Raw genomic sequence first — 15904 nt, 5'->3', positions numbered from 1 at the left:
CAAGCTTTTTAACTGCCACAAAGGGTGGCCAGGCCCCACGCAATGCATGCTGGGTCCTCACCCCATGAGAGAGAGAGAGGTTCTCAGGCCTCCATCAGTGTCCTGCTTAGTGGTGATAAAAACAAAGACTTCAGGCACATCTTCCTCTCTTTCTATGACAAGGGGAACCCTGTGGGTGGGTGTGTGTTTGCTTGTCATTTTCATCAGCAATGACAACCTGGTGATCTGTAAAACCATTTGGGAAATGGACGATAATTGACTACTTTAACTACTTGAACAGCATTGACCCAACCACATTGGTTCCTTCACAAGCTAGTGCTAACTAGCCACAAGCCACCCCTTGGTAACACTATTCCATGTGTGATTAGCTGTGAGTAGAGTAGACTTCACACACAGTAGATGCCTTCTTCTCTACTAGGAGGCCAAATCCATTAGATTACTTTTACTCTGCTTGGAGGCCAAAGGTGCTTCTCTCTCGTAGGTGTTTTCACCATCAGCCTCCCTGAGACAAACTGGGCTTTCCTTTAGCTTAGAGAGAGTGGCCATTTTAGCTTGCATAGGGAGACATGCACACATGTGCAAGCACACAGCAGTAGAGGTGTGTGGGTAAAATCACTGGGGAAGCCAAGCCAGGAAAAATAAGCCATATTACAACCTATGTGTATAATTGTGTTATTTGCTCTGTAACCTGTTAATTCATATGCCTTGACACTGTGATGTATAGGCCTAAATGCAGAGACAATAATAAGACACAGTGGCAGAATAAATTCAACCACACCTGTGTTTCATCACAAAACTGGAGAGCAACATCTGTCTGGTGGAGTCCACAAAGCATATTGCATGTAACAAACAGTTACATGACCTACTGCATGGTCAAGCAAGTTAATGTTTCTCACATTTTCGACCACTAAATAACTATTGATTTAGAACCACAGAGGTGTTACCACAAGACGCAAAGAAAACAGGAGCTGCCTCCACTATTCCAGCACCATTTCAACACAGTGACAACTAAAAGATACCAAAAAAGATGTAGTCCAATCAACGTAAGCTAAATATGACGGGGCTGTCCATGGTACTGATTTATGTGTGTGTGAGTGCGTGCGTGAGTGCATGATTGCAAGTAGAACAAACATGTTGACTCACCCTACTTGTAGAGAAATGCCAATGCCATCCTCCTGTCTTTCATGTTGCTGAAACGGTCCATGACTGTCATACAGTACAAGCTTTTAGTTTTTGTTGTCCTAGGCTACCTGACTAAAATTCTTGCTGCTAGCCTAACTTCCTTTCATGGGCAACAGTGAGCCAGCTAGTTAACGTTAGCCTACTACATCTAGCTACATATTGAATTTCCATCCTCTCAGACAAGGGGCACAATGTATGAATTTATGGTTGGATCCGAATCGCCGTTATAATCATTGACCAATACAGAGAATTAAGTAAAACCACAAGTCCAAATCCCTGTCTTCATCCTTGGCTATTTTAGGAATGGGTCAATTTTAGCTAGATAGCTAGCCATCGGAGGACAACAACACAACGAGATGCTCAATTACATTTTTTTTGTAAATTACGTTTGGCTTTTGGTGTGATGTGATTGGTGTGAAGCCAAATCCAAACTAGCTTCCCTGACTGCGTTACTTCTTCTTTTTATAAGAAACATTGTGTTGAATGTTCTAAACAGTTTGCATAGTCAACTTACACACAGCTCTGACACACACTTACCCCAGCAGACATGCCACCAGGGGTCTTTTCACAGTCCCCAAATACAGAACAAAGAGTACAGTATTATATAGAGCCATTATTGTATGGAACTCCCTTCCATCTCATATTGCTCAAATGAACAGCAAACCTAGTTTCAAAAACAGATAAAGCAACACCTCACGGCACAACGCCTCTCCCCTTTTTGACCTAGATAGTTTGTGTGTATGTATTGATATGTAGGCTACGTGTGTCATTTTTAAATTAATGTAGTTCTGTCCTTGAGATGTCTATTAACCTCTTACATCTAGACGTTCCGCTAGCGGAACACCTGCTCCAATATCCAATGATAGGCGTGGCGCGAATGACATATTCCTCAAAAATACAAAAACTTCAATTTTTCAAACATATGACTATTTCACAGCATTTTAAAGACATGACTCTCCTTTATCTAACCACACTGTCCGATTTCAAAAAGGCTTTACAGCGAAAGCAAAACATTAGATTATGTCAGCAGAGTACCAAGCCAGAAATAATCAGACACCCATTTTTCAAGCTAGCATATAATGTCACAAAAACCCAGAAGACAGCTAAATGCAGCACTAACCTTTGATGATCTTCATCAGATGACACACCTAGGACATTATGTTATACAATACATGCATGTTTTGTTCAATCAAGTTCATATTTATATCAAAAAACAGCTTTTTACATTAGCATGTGACGTTCAGAACTAGCATACCCCCCGCAAACTTCCAGAGGAATTTGCTAACAATTTACTAAATTACTCACGATAAACGTTCACAAAAAGCATAACAATTATTTTAAGAATTATAGATACAGAACTCCTCTATGCACTCGATATGTCTGATTTTAAAATAGCTTTTTGGTGAAAGCACATTTTGCAATAATCTAAGTACATAGCCCAGCCATCACGGGCTAGCTATTTAGACACCCAGCAAGTTTAGCACTCACCAATATCAGATTTACTATTATAAAAGTTTGATTACCTTTTGTTGTCTTCGTCAGAATGCACTCCCAGGACTGCTACTTCAATAACAAATGTTGGTTTGGTCCAAAATAATCCATCGTTATATCCAAATAGCGGCGTTTTGTTCGTGCGTCCCAGACACTATCCGAAATGGTAAATCAGGGTCACGCGCATGGCGCAATTCGTGACAAAAAAAATCGAAATATTCCATTACCGTACTTCAAAGCATGTCAACCGCTGTTTAATGTTCTGTGTTATCTCATGTTCTGTGTGGACCCCAGGAAGAGTAGCTGCTGCTTTTGCAACAGCTAATGGGGATCCTAGTAAAATACCAAATACATTTACATGACATTTTAGTCATTTAGCATACACTCTTATCCAGAGCGACTTACAGTAGTGAATGCATACATTTCATACATTTTTCCCCCCCGTACTGGTCCCCCGTGGGAATCGAACCCACAACCCTGGCATTGCAAACACCATGCTCTACCAACTGAGCCACACGGGGCCAAATACCCTTGACACTTTATTTTGGTGCGTCAGGATCATTCACAGTTGAGCTCACTCAGTTTAGCTCAATGCTGATTGGCTATTATTATAATTTTTTATTATTAAGGGAGGCCAAATGCTCGCTGGCTTCCCTTGCATTCAATGCTACGGGCAGCAACAATGTCATACCCTTTTTGACCAGACAGCATCAGATAGATGGGCTACATATAGAGTGAGAGGGGCGCTGTTTTGCTCACTCAGATGCTTTCTCTGGTGAGAGACATACAGTGAGGGGAAAAAAGTATTTGATCCCCTGCTGATTTTGTACGTTTTCCCACTGACAAATAAATGATCAGTCTATAATTTTAATGGTAGGTTTATTTGAACAGTGAGAGACAGAATAACAACAAAATTCAGAAAAACGCATGTCAAAAATGTTATAAATTGATTTGCATTTTAATGAGGGAAATAAGTATTTGACCCCCTCTCAATCAGAAAGATCTCTGGCTCCCAGGTGTCTTTTATACAGGTAACGAGCTGAGATTAGGAGCACACTCTTAAAGGCAGTGCTCCTAATCTCAGTTTGTTACCTGTATAAAAGACACCTGTCCACAGAAGCAATCAATCAATCAGATTCCAAACTCTCCACCATGGCCAAGACCAAAGAGCTCTCCAAGGATGTCAGGGACAAGATTGTAGACCTACACAAGGCTGGAATGGGCTACAAGACCATCGCCAAGCAGCTTGGTGAGAAGGTGACAACAGTTGGTGGGATTATTCGCAAATGGAAGAAACACAAAAGAACTGTCAATCTCCTTCGGCCTGGGGCTCCACGCAAGATCTCACCTCGTGGAGTTGCAATGATCATGAGAACGGTGAGGAATCAGCCCAGAACTACACGGGAGGATCTTGTTAATGATCTCAAGGCAGCTGGGACCATAGTCACCAAGAAAACAATTGGTAACACACTACGCCGTGAAGGACTGAAATCCTGCAGCGCCCGCAAGGTCCCCCTGCTCAAGAAAGCACATATACATGCCCGTCTGAAGTTTGCCAATGAACATCTGAATGATTCAGAGGACACTGGGTGAAAGTATTGTGGTCAGATGAGACCAAAATGGAGCTCTTTGGCATCAACTCAACTCGCCGTGTTAGGAGGAGGAGGAATGCTGCCTATGACCCTAAGAACACCATCCCCACCGTTAAACATGGAGGTGGAAACATTATGCTTTGGGGGTGTTTTTCTGCTAAGGGGACAGGACAACTTCACCGCATCAAAGGGACGATGGACGGGGCCATGTACCGTCAAATCTTGGGTGAGAACCTCCTTCCCTCAGCCCGGGCATTGAAAATGGGTCGTGGATGGGTATTCCAGCATGAAAATGACCCCAAACACACGGCCAAGGCAACAAAGGACTGGCTCAAGAAGAAGCACATTAACCTCTTGACGACCCCTTCGAGATAAAATCCCGTTAACGGGATTGGTTGGACAACAACCAGTGAGATAGCACGGCGCGAAATAAAAAAAATTATGATCTCAAAATTAAAATTCAAGTATTATACGGCATTTTAACCTCTTTCATCTAGACGTTTTAAAGACAAAACTCTCCTTTATCTAACCACACTGTCCGATTTCAAAAAGGCTTTACAGCGAAAGCAAAACATTAGATTATGTCAGCAGAGTACCCAGCCAGAAATAATCAGACACCCATTTTTCAAGCTAGCATATAATGTCACAAAAAACAAAACCACAGCTAAATGCAGCACTAACCTTTGATGATCTTCATCAGATGACAACCCTAGGACATTATGTTATACAATACATGCATGGTTTGTTCAATCAAGTTCATATTTATATCAAAAACCAGCTTTTTACATTAGCATGTGACGTTCAGAACTAGCATTCCCAAAGAACACTTCCGGTGAATTTACTAAATTACTCACGATAAACGTTCACAAAAAACATAACAATTATTTTAAGAATTATAGATACAGAACTCCTTTGTGCAATCGAAGTGTCCGATTTTTAAATAGCTTTTCGGTGAAAGCACATTTTGCATTATTCTGAGTACATAGCCCGGCATCACAGGGCTAGCTATTTAGACACCCAGCAAGTTTAGCCTTCACCAAACTCCGATTTACTATTAGAAAAGTTTGATTACCTTTGGTGTTCTTTGTCAGAATGCACTCCCAGGACTGCTACTTCAATAACAAATGTTGGTTTGGTTCAAAATAATCCATAGCTATATCCAAATAGCGGCGTTTTGTTCGTGCGTTCAAGACACTATCCGAAGTGTAAATAAGGGTCACGCGAACGATACATTTCGTGACAAAAAAAATCTAAATATTCCATTACCGTACTTCGAAGCATGTCAACCGCTGTTTAAAATCTATTTTTATGCAATTTTCCTCGTAAAAAAGCGATAATATTCCGACCGGGAGTGGAGTCGACTCGTGCACGAGCCTGAGTCTCATAGTACTGTGACTGGCCACTATCCAAGCGTGCTAATGTTTTTCAGCCAGAGCCTGCAAAGCCACGATTCAGCTTTTTGCCGCCTTCTGAGAGCCCATGGGAGCCGTAGGAAGTGTCACGTAACAGCAGAGATCCCTTGTATTGGATAGAGATAATCAAGAAGCTCAAGAAATGGTCAGACAGGGTACAGAATCTTCTCAGGTTTTGGCCTGCCAAATGAGTTCTGTTATACTCACAGACACCATTCAAACAGTTTTAGAAACTTTGGAGTAATAATTATATGCATATTCTAGTTTCTGGGCAGGAGTAATAATCAGATTAAATCGGGTACGTTTTTTATCCGGACGTGAAAATACTGCCCCCTAGCCATAACAGGTTAAAGATACTCTAAAGGCTTTACGGTGAAAGCAAAACATTAGATTATTTTAGCATGGCACCTTAGCGAGGGAAAAAAAAAGCAATTTTCCAAGCACGGGTAGCCGTCACAAAACCAGATATACAGCTAAAATTAAGCACTAACCTTTGACAATCTTCATCAGATGACACTCCTAGGACATCATGTTAGACAATACATGCATTTTTTGTTCGATCAAGTTCATATTTATATCCAAAAACCCAATTTTTACATTGGCGCGTAACGTTCAGAAAATGTTTTCTCCCCATAACACCGGTGAATAGGCACATTCATTTACAGAAGAACTCATAAACGTTGACAAAATTTATAACAATTATTTAAAGAATTAGAGATAATCTACTCCTTTATGCAACCACTTTGTCAGATTTCAAAATAACTTTACGGAAAAAGCACATTGTTCAATATTCTGAGTACAGAACTTAGCCTTCAATGCTAAGCTATACAGTTAGCCTACAACCACGGCATCGACAAATCTCTAAAAATATGTTCGAAATATTTTCTTACCTTTGCTGATCTTCGGCGGAATGCACTCAGAAGGGTCCCACTTCCACAAGAAATGTTCATTTGTTCTGCAAAGTCCATCATTTATGTCCAAATATGTCAGTTTTGTTGACCCATCCAGAACACTTTACAATGCCATGTGGCGTGGACGCAAATCCATAGACGAAATGTTCAAAGTTCCATTACCGTTTGTAGAAACACGTCAAACGATGTTTACAATCAATCCTTTAGGGTATTTTTTAACGTAAAATTGTGATAATTTTACAACCAGGCAATAGGTATTCAACCCAGAAGAAAAATAACGAACAGCGAAGTCACGTGCATGCGCATCACGAGACACCTGTCCTCAGACTGGCCACTGATTGACTGAGCCATAATTTTCTGCCCGGTGACGGATGAAACCAGTTCCTAAATATTGTTGACAGCCAATGGAAGAGTTAGGAGGTGCAACGTAAATCCTATGTCACTGTAGTTTTTCAAGGGATTCAAAAGAAAAACTACATTTCTAATTTCTCCCACTTCCTGATTCAATTTTTCTCAGGTTTTTGCCTGCCATATGAGTTCTGTTATACTCACAGACACCATTCAAACAGTTTTTGAAACTTCAGAGTGTTTTCTATCCAAATCTAATAATAATATGCATATTCTATTTTCTGGGCCAGAGTAGTAACCTGTTTAAATTGGGTACGTTTTTCATCCGGCCGTGAAAATACTGCCCCCTAGCCCCAAGAGGTTTTAAGGTCCTGGAGTGGCCTAGCCAGTCTCCAGACCTTAATCCCATAGAAAATCTGTGGAGGGAGCTGAAGGTTCGAGTTGCCAAACGTCAGCCTCGAAACCTTAATGACTTGGCGAAGATCTGCAAAGAGGAGTGGGACAAAATCCCTCCTGAGATGTGTGCAAACCTGGTGGCCAACTACAAGAAAAGTCATGTTTTGCAGAGGGGTCAAATACTTATTTCCCTCATTAAAATGCAAATCATTTTATAACATTCTTGACAAGCGTTTTTCTGGATTTTTTTTGTTGTTATTCTGTTTCTCACTGTTCAAATAAACCTACCATTTAAAATTATAGTATGATCATTTCTTTGTCAGTGGGCAAACGTACAAAATCAGCAAGGGATCAAATACTTTTTTCCCCTCACTGTATAGCCTTTTGCGAATTGAAGGAAAATTATGAAACAGAGTGACGAAAGATACAAAATAATGTATTTTTTTCTTAGTAATTATTTTGGGGAAGCCTGGCTTCCCTTGGCATCCATGAATACAAGCCACTGGCACACACACACACACACACACACACACACACACACACACACACCCTCCATGAATACAAGCCACTGGCACACACACACACACACACACACACACACACACACACACACACACACACACACACACACACACACACACACACACACACACACACACACACACACACACACACACACACACACACACACACACACACACACACACACACACACACACACACACACACACACACACACACACACACTCTCACACACACTCTCTCACACACACACACACACACAAACACACACACACTCTCACACACACTCTCAAACACACACACACACTCTCACACACACACACACACACACACACTCACACTCACACTCACACTCACACACACTCTCTCACACACACACACACACACACACACACACTCTCACACACACACACACTCTCACACACACACACACACACCACACACACTCTCACACACACTCTCACACACACACACACTCTCACACACACTCTCACACACACACACACACACACACACACTCTCACACACACACACACACACTCACACTCACACTCACACTCACACACACTCACACACACGTCGGGAATGTTTGTTTCCATATGGAATTGCAATCATGGAACGTTCCAGTGTGCTAATTGATTGCAATGAAGGAATCTATCCCTTAGTAATGTGGTGTGTAATTTATGCAAATTACTCACTTTGTTTACTAATTTGTTTTAATGTATTCATCTGCAAATTTGGATTTATACTGGAATATGCTCATTTGCATTTCAGACTGGATGGCATTTATGTGAGGATTGTAAATGAATACGAGATGGAATGTAAATGAATACGAGATGGAATGTAAATGAATACGAGATGGAATGTAAATGAATACGAGATGGAATGTAAATGAATACGAGAGAGGGAATGTAAATGAATACGAGAGATGGAATGTAAATGAATACGAGAGAGGGAATGTAAATGAATACGAGAGAGGGAATGTAAATGAATACGAGAGAGGGAATGTAAATGAATACGAGAGAGGGAATGTAAATGAATACGAGAGAGGGAATGTAAATGAATACGAGAGAGGGAATGTAAATGAATACGAGAGAGGGAATGTAAATGAATACGAGAGAGGGAATGTAAATGAATACGAGAGAGGGAATGTAAATGAATACGAGAGAGGGAATGTAAATGAATACGAGAGAGGGAATGTAAATTAATATCTTTTTTGACATTAGCAGTGAGTGGATGAAAACCTCTAAAACTTTACAATTAGACATACCAACAAAGCTATGTAAACTCTGTAGTCCTGACACAGCAAAGCCTCAATACTGTGGATTGTTCCAGTTTATTCTTCTTTTGAGTTATCTGATCGTTTATCAGTGCTGAATGGTATTTCTTGGTGGTATTGGGAGTTATTTGGGCTTCAGGTAGTGAAAAATCAGTTCCTGTGGTGTTTTTCTGTAGCTCTGTGAATGTTACACTTTGTTTATAGGGTGTTTTAACAGTAGTGTATGAATATGTCGCCACTGAGTTAGTCCTATGCTATGACTAGTTCGGCCTATGCCCTGAGTGGTAGTGCTTGGGTTGGTAGTAAAACATAAAGGCTTAGGGAACTATATGACCATTCTAGCCTAGCCCAGTGTACTGTGGGCTAGATCCCTGTCGCATGGGGTCTCAGGCGTCTGGCTAGCTGATCCGTTGCATACCAGTGGAATCCTTTCTCACCAGCGCAGCGAGCGGTCAGGCTTTGCACAGCGTTGAGGCTTAATCCCCGGAACCACCGAAAAACAGAGACCCCGCCGGGGCTTCAATCACAGAGCAGAGGAGCTGGAGAAATACATACACAGTCTGACACACACACACACAAACAGGCTTTTCTGATCAGGTTGCCTTATCAAAGGGATTGTACACAGTTATCATCCCTCTAATACTTTATCTAATCTCAACTCTGAGGACATATGTGTTAAATACTCAGCAGCAGAACATCCACATGTAATTCACATCTATACGGTATCATCTTTATTATGTAACCTTTATTTAACTAGACAAGTCAGTTAAGAACAAATTCTTATCTACAATGACGGCCTACCCTGGCCAAACCTGGACGACACTGGGCCAATTGTGCGCCGCCCTATGGGACTCCCAATCACAGCCGGATGTGATACAGCCTGGATTCAAACCAGGGTCTGTAGTGACACCTCTTGCACTGAGATGCAGTGTCTTAGACCGCTGCGTCACTCAGGAGCCCAAAAGCTGTGTGAACATGTCCACATTTTGGCTTTCCAGAAAAAAAACCTTCCTGTATACTTTCTCACCCTCAACACACACACACACGCGCACACACACACGCTGTGAGATGAATAGGGTGTGTTGACCTCCATATGTTTCCCATTTGTAGTCAGTCACACATGAGCATGTTCCTCATACGCATTAGGTTAGATTCCTCTGACAGCGCTCCTGTAAATTACATACCCTTAGACAGATAGTGTGTGGCTGTCTGGCCTTTTGTGTGTGGACATGTTTAACTATAGAATAGTAAAACAAAATTGGGGGACCAACTGAGGACATTTTGTTGGTCCCTACAAGGTTAAATGCTACTTCTAGAGGTATAGGTTAGGGTTAGGGTTAGGTTTAGGGTTAAGGTTAGGTTTTCGAGTTAAGGTTAGGGTTAGGGAAATAGGATTTTGAATGGGACTGAATTGTGTGTCCCCACAAAGTTAGTTGTGTATGTGTGTGTGTGGCTGCCAGGTGGGGAAGCAACACGATTATCCTTCAATCATTCACCATTAGTTCAGCATGCCTCTTTTTTAAACTGTCTCTTTTTTTCTCACAGTATTCTCTCTCTCTCTCTCTCTCTCTCTCTCTCGATCTGTCACTTTCATTCTCTTCTGTCTCCCTTTGTCTTTCACACTCCTGCCTATCTCTCTCTTCTCTCTTCTCTCTCTTCTCTCTCTCTTCTCTCTTCTCTCTCTTCTCTCTCTTCTCTCCCTCTTCTCTCTCCTCTCCTATCTCTCTCCTCTCTCTTCTCTCTCTCCTATCTCTCTTCTCTCCTTTCCTATCTCGTCTCTCTCAGCTATCTCCATTTTCTCTTTCTTCTTTCTCTTCTCTCCTCTGTCTTCTGTCTCTCTTCTCTCCTATCTCCTCTCTCTCTCCTATCTCTCTCCTCTCCTATCTCGTCTCTCTCTGCTATCTCCTTTTTCTCTTTCTTCTCTCCTCTCTCTCCTATCTCTCTTCTCTGTCTTCTCTCTCATCTCTCTTCTGTCTCCTATCTCATCTCTCCCTTATCTCTCCCCCTATCTTCTCTCCTCTCTTCTCTTCTCTCCTCTCTTCTCTCCTCTCTTCTCTTCTCTCTCCTCTCTTATCTCCCCTCTCTCCCCTCTCCGCTTTCTCTTCTCTCCTCTTCTCTCTTCTCTTCTCTCCTCTCCTCTTATCTCTTCTCTTCTCCTCTCTTCTATCTCTTCTATCTCTTCTCTCTCTTCTCTCTGTCTTCTCTCTTATCTCTGTCTTGTCTCTCTCTTATCTCCCCTCTCCTCTTTCTCTTCTCTCCTCTCCTCTTCTCTCCTCTCCTCTTCTCTTCTCTTCTTCTCTTCTCTTCTCTTCTCTTCTCTTCTCTCCTCCTTCTCTTCTCTTCTCTTCTCTCCTCTTTCTCTTCTCTCCTCTCTCTCTTCTCTCTTCTCTCCTCTCTCCTCTCTTCTCTTCTCTTCTCTCCTCTTCTCTTCTCCTCTTCTCTCCTCTCTTCTCTCTCTGCTATCTCTTCTCTCTCCTCTCTCCCTTATCCTCTCTTATCTCCCCTCTCTTATCTCCCCTCTCTTACCTCCCCTCTCTTACCTCCCCTCTCTTCTCTCTTCTCTTCTCTCATCTCTTCTATCTCTTCTCTCTCTTCTCTGCTATCTCCTCTCTCCTATCTCTCTCTCCCTCTTCTCTCTCTCTTCTCTCTCCTATCGCTGTCTTCTCTCTCTCTCTCTCTCTCTCCCTTATCTTCTATCTCTCTTCTCTTCTCTCTCTCTCATATCTCTCTAACGGTCGCTTTCACTCCACCTATTTTTCCCCTCGTTTTGACGACACCTCTTCTCACGCGAACTCTCATGCAGCTGTTCACGATGTATCACCAAGGAGACCTCTTAACCCTTGACATCAGAAACAAAAAGTGCCACGCACACACACACATACACACACGCTTATTGGAAATGTGTTAAAGAATCATACTCCTTTTTCCCACGTACCCTGTGGCCTCTCCTTGTTGGCCCCACAAGGACACGGTGAATTTGGGCATCAAATGAGAAAGCTGGAGAGGGAGGAAGGGAGAAGAGAGAGAGAGAGAGAGAGAGGGGTGGGGGTGGGGTGAAAGGGAGAGAAAGAGGAATGGGTTATTCACGTCTGTTTTTCTCCTTTACTATACTGTCCAAACACACAAAAGGTCATTCATAAAAGTATACCACACTGTTTTATCTAGTACACACTGAAGACAAAAAGTTATTTACCATAGGTTTTGTATAGGTTTTGTATATGTTTATGTCATTTTTATGTTTCATGGTAGGCCTACTGTAAATTGAACATAGTAATTAGGCTCCATGAACAACCTTTTCAATTCTATAGGATACAGCAAAAATTGCACAGAGTCATTCTTGGGGGAAAAGGCTAGCTAGCACGAAATAGGAACGGAACTGTGCGGTCCCTAAATGACGCAGGCTCCCCTGTCCGTCCGTCAGTTAGGAAACGATGTAACAAGAACCATGTGTCTGGGTGAACACAGTATAATGTGTCTCTCATGGTCACAACCAGGAGAGGAGAGGAGAGGAGAGGAGAGGAGAGGGAGGAGGGAGAGGAGAGGAGAGGAGAGGAGAGGAGAGGAGGGGGGGGGGGGTGACAGGATGACAGGAGAGAGGATGACAGGAGAGAGGATGACAGGAGAGAGGATGACAGGAGGAGAGGAGAGAGGATGACAGGAGAGGATGACAGGATGACAGGAGGACAGGAGAGAGGATGACAGGAGGAGAGGAGAGAGGATGACAGGAGAGGAGAGAGGGAGGAATAGGGAGGGGAGAGGTTATTATGCCTGCTAACTACTTGATTTACATTACACCAAGTTACTTAGTCATGATCAGTAGGAAATAAGAATCAATAGGTATGGTTTGGTTAGTAAATGCAGAGTAGGTATAAATGTTAACCAATTTTCAACCTCATTCATTATCTCAAGCACCAAACCAGTGTCTACATATGTGAAAATGGGTTGTTTCTATGATCTGTGGTTAAAAAGATAAGAAAGGCTTCTCTGTGACATGATTGGGTAGGATTAAAAGTTACAAAATTAATCATCTATGAGGTTGAAAAGTGGCAGAGTTGCCTCATAAAGTCTCATAAAAGCATGATTTTTATATCATTTATGGCTTTGTTTATGGGAAGTCGGATGTATGTATATTTCTATACATTTTCCTTGTGTTACATACAGGACTGCATTCAAAGAATGTCAGAAATTCAATACGTCCTAAAAAATATATTCCTGGAAAATGTATCTAAAGCTTCAAGAGACTGACATGTTTCTGATGTGAACTGACAGAATTTATTTTAGGCCCAGTGGGGTTTAGTAACACAACTTTCCTACTGTAGTAAATTCACCACCAGTCAATTCCTGTTGTTCTTCATCTTGAACTCTCCTCTTGTCTTCACTGACACAGCCACTCCAATCTGTACAGTGTGACTGTATATACCCTAACTGGTGATATGAGTGCTCAAGTTGAATTTTCACGCACGCTTACTGTATGTCCTAGTTACATCTATGCATGATCTATGCAAAAGTATGTGTAACGTGTAAAGAAGTTACTTGTTACGTGTGCATTTGTAACTGGATAAAGCCATATAAGGGCTGTATTTATGTGCTAATTTATGCATAATCTGTATGAGACAAAGTATTATTTTATTTACTTCTATTTTTATTATTTTCTTTTAAAAAATGATATTCTACCACATTCTACTCAACCCTACTCTACTTATTCTACTCACTCTACTCTACTTACTCTACTCACTCTACTCACTCTACTCACCCTAATCTACTCTACTCACTCTACTCTACTCACCCTACTCTACTCTACTCACTCTACTCACCCTACTCTACTCTACTCACTCTACTCTGCTCTACTCTACTCACTCTACTCACCCTACTCTACTCTACTCACCCTACTCTACTCTACTCTGCTCTACTCTACTCACTCTACTCACCCTACTCACCTTACTCTACTCTACTCACCCTACTGTACTCTACTCACTCTACTCTACTCACCCTACCCTACTCTACTCACCCTACTCTACTCACTCTACTCTGCTCTACTCTACTCACTCTACTCACCCTACTCTACTCTACTCACCCTACTCTACTCTACTCTGCTCTACTCTACTCACTCTACTCACCCTACTCACCTTACTCTACTCTACTCACCCTACTGTACTCTACTCACTCTACTCTACTCACCCTACCCTACTCTACTCACCCTACTCTACTCACCCTACTCTACTCTACTCACCCTACCCTACTCTACTCTACACTACACTACCCTACTATACCCTACTCTACTCACCCTACTCTACTCACCCTACTTACCCTACTCTACTCACCCTACTCACCCTACTCTACTCTACTCACCCTACTCTACTCTACACTACACTACCCTACTATACCCTACTCACCCTACTCTACTCTACTCACCCTACTCTACTCACCCTACTCTACTCTACTCACCCTACTCTACTCATCCTACTCTACTCTACTCACCCTACTCACTCTACTTTACGCACCCTACTCTACTCTACACTACACTACCCTACTATACCCTACTCTACTCTACTCTACTCACCCTACTCTACTCACCCTACTCTACTCACCCTACTCTACTCTACTCACTCTACTCTACTCACCCTACTCTACTCTACTCACCCTACTCTACTCTACTCTACTCACCCTACTGTACTCTACTCACCCTACTCTACTCACCCTACTCTACGCACCCTACTCTACTCTACTCACCCTACTCTACTCTACTCACCCTACTCTACTCTACTCGCTCTACTCTACTCACTCTACTCACCCTACTCTACTCTACTCACCCTACTCTACTCTTCTCACCCTACTCTACTCTACTCTACTCACCCTACTCTACTCTACTTTACTCTACTCTACTCACTCTACTTACTCTACTCACCCTACTCTACTCACCCTACTCTACTCTACTCACTCTACTCTACTCACCCTACTCTACTCGCTCTACTCTACTCACCCTACTCTACTCTTCTCACCCTACTCTATTCTACTCTACTCACCCTACTCTACTCTACTCTACTCACCCTACTCTACTCTACTCTACTCTACTCACCCTACCCTACTCTACTCTACACTACACTACCCTACTATAATCTACTGTACTCACTCTACTCTACTCACCCTACTCTACTCTACTCACCCTACTCTACTCACTCTACTCTACTCACCCTACCCTACTCTACACTACACTACCCTACTCTACTCTACTCTACTCACCCTACTCTACTCTACTCACCCTACTCTACTCTACTCACCCTACTCACCCTACTCTACTCACCCTACTCTACTCTACTCACCCTACTCACTCTACTTTACTCACCCTACTCTACTCTACACTACACTACCCTACTATACCCTACTCTACTCTACTCACCCTACTCTACTCACCCTACTCTACTCACCCTACTCTACTCTACTCACTCTACTCTACTCACCCTACTCTACTCTACTCTACTCACCCTACTCTACTCTACTCTACTCACCCTACTGTACTCTACTCACCCTACTCTACTCACCCTACTGTACTCTACTCACCCTACTCTACTCACCCTACTCTACTCTACTCACCCTACTCTACTCTACTCGCTCTACTCTACTCGCTCTACTCACCCTACTCTACTCTTCTCACCCTACTCTACTCTACTCTTCTCTTCTCACCCTACTCTACTCTACTCTACTCACCCTACTCTACTCTTCTCACCCTACTCTACTCTACTCACCCTACTCTACTCTACTCACCCTACCCTA

The 15904-nt window shown here is 42.4% G+C and overlaps 1 protein-coding gene across 4 annotated transcripts in view; it reads left to right on the top strand.

Annotated features, from left to right (window-relative positions):
* LOC106599523 (paired box protein Pax-3) overlaps positions 1 to 15904 on the top strand; it is a 58980-nt gene that overhangs the window by 20288 nt on the left and 22788 nt on the right. The window lies entirely within an intron of this gene.

This window comes from Salmo salar, chromosome 03 (assembly GCF_965601325.2).
Source record: "Salmo salar chromosome 03, fSalSal1, whole genome shotgun sequence".
Lineage (NCBI taxonomy): Eukaryota > Metazoa > Chordata > Actinopteri > Salmoniformes > Salmonidae > Salmo > Salmo salar.
This window is presented reverse-complemented; position numbering and strand designations above follow the sequence as displayed.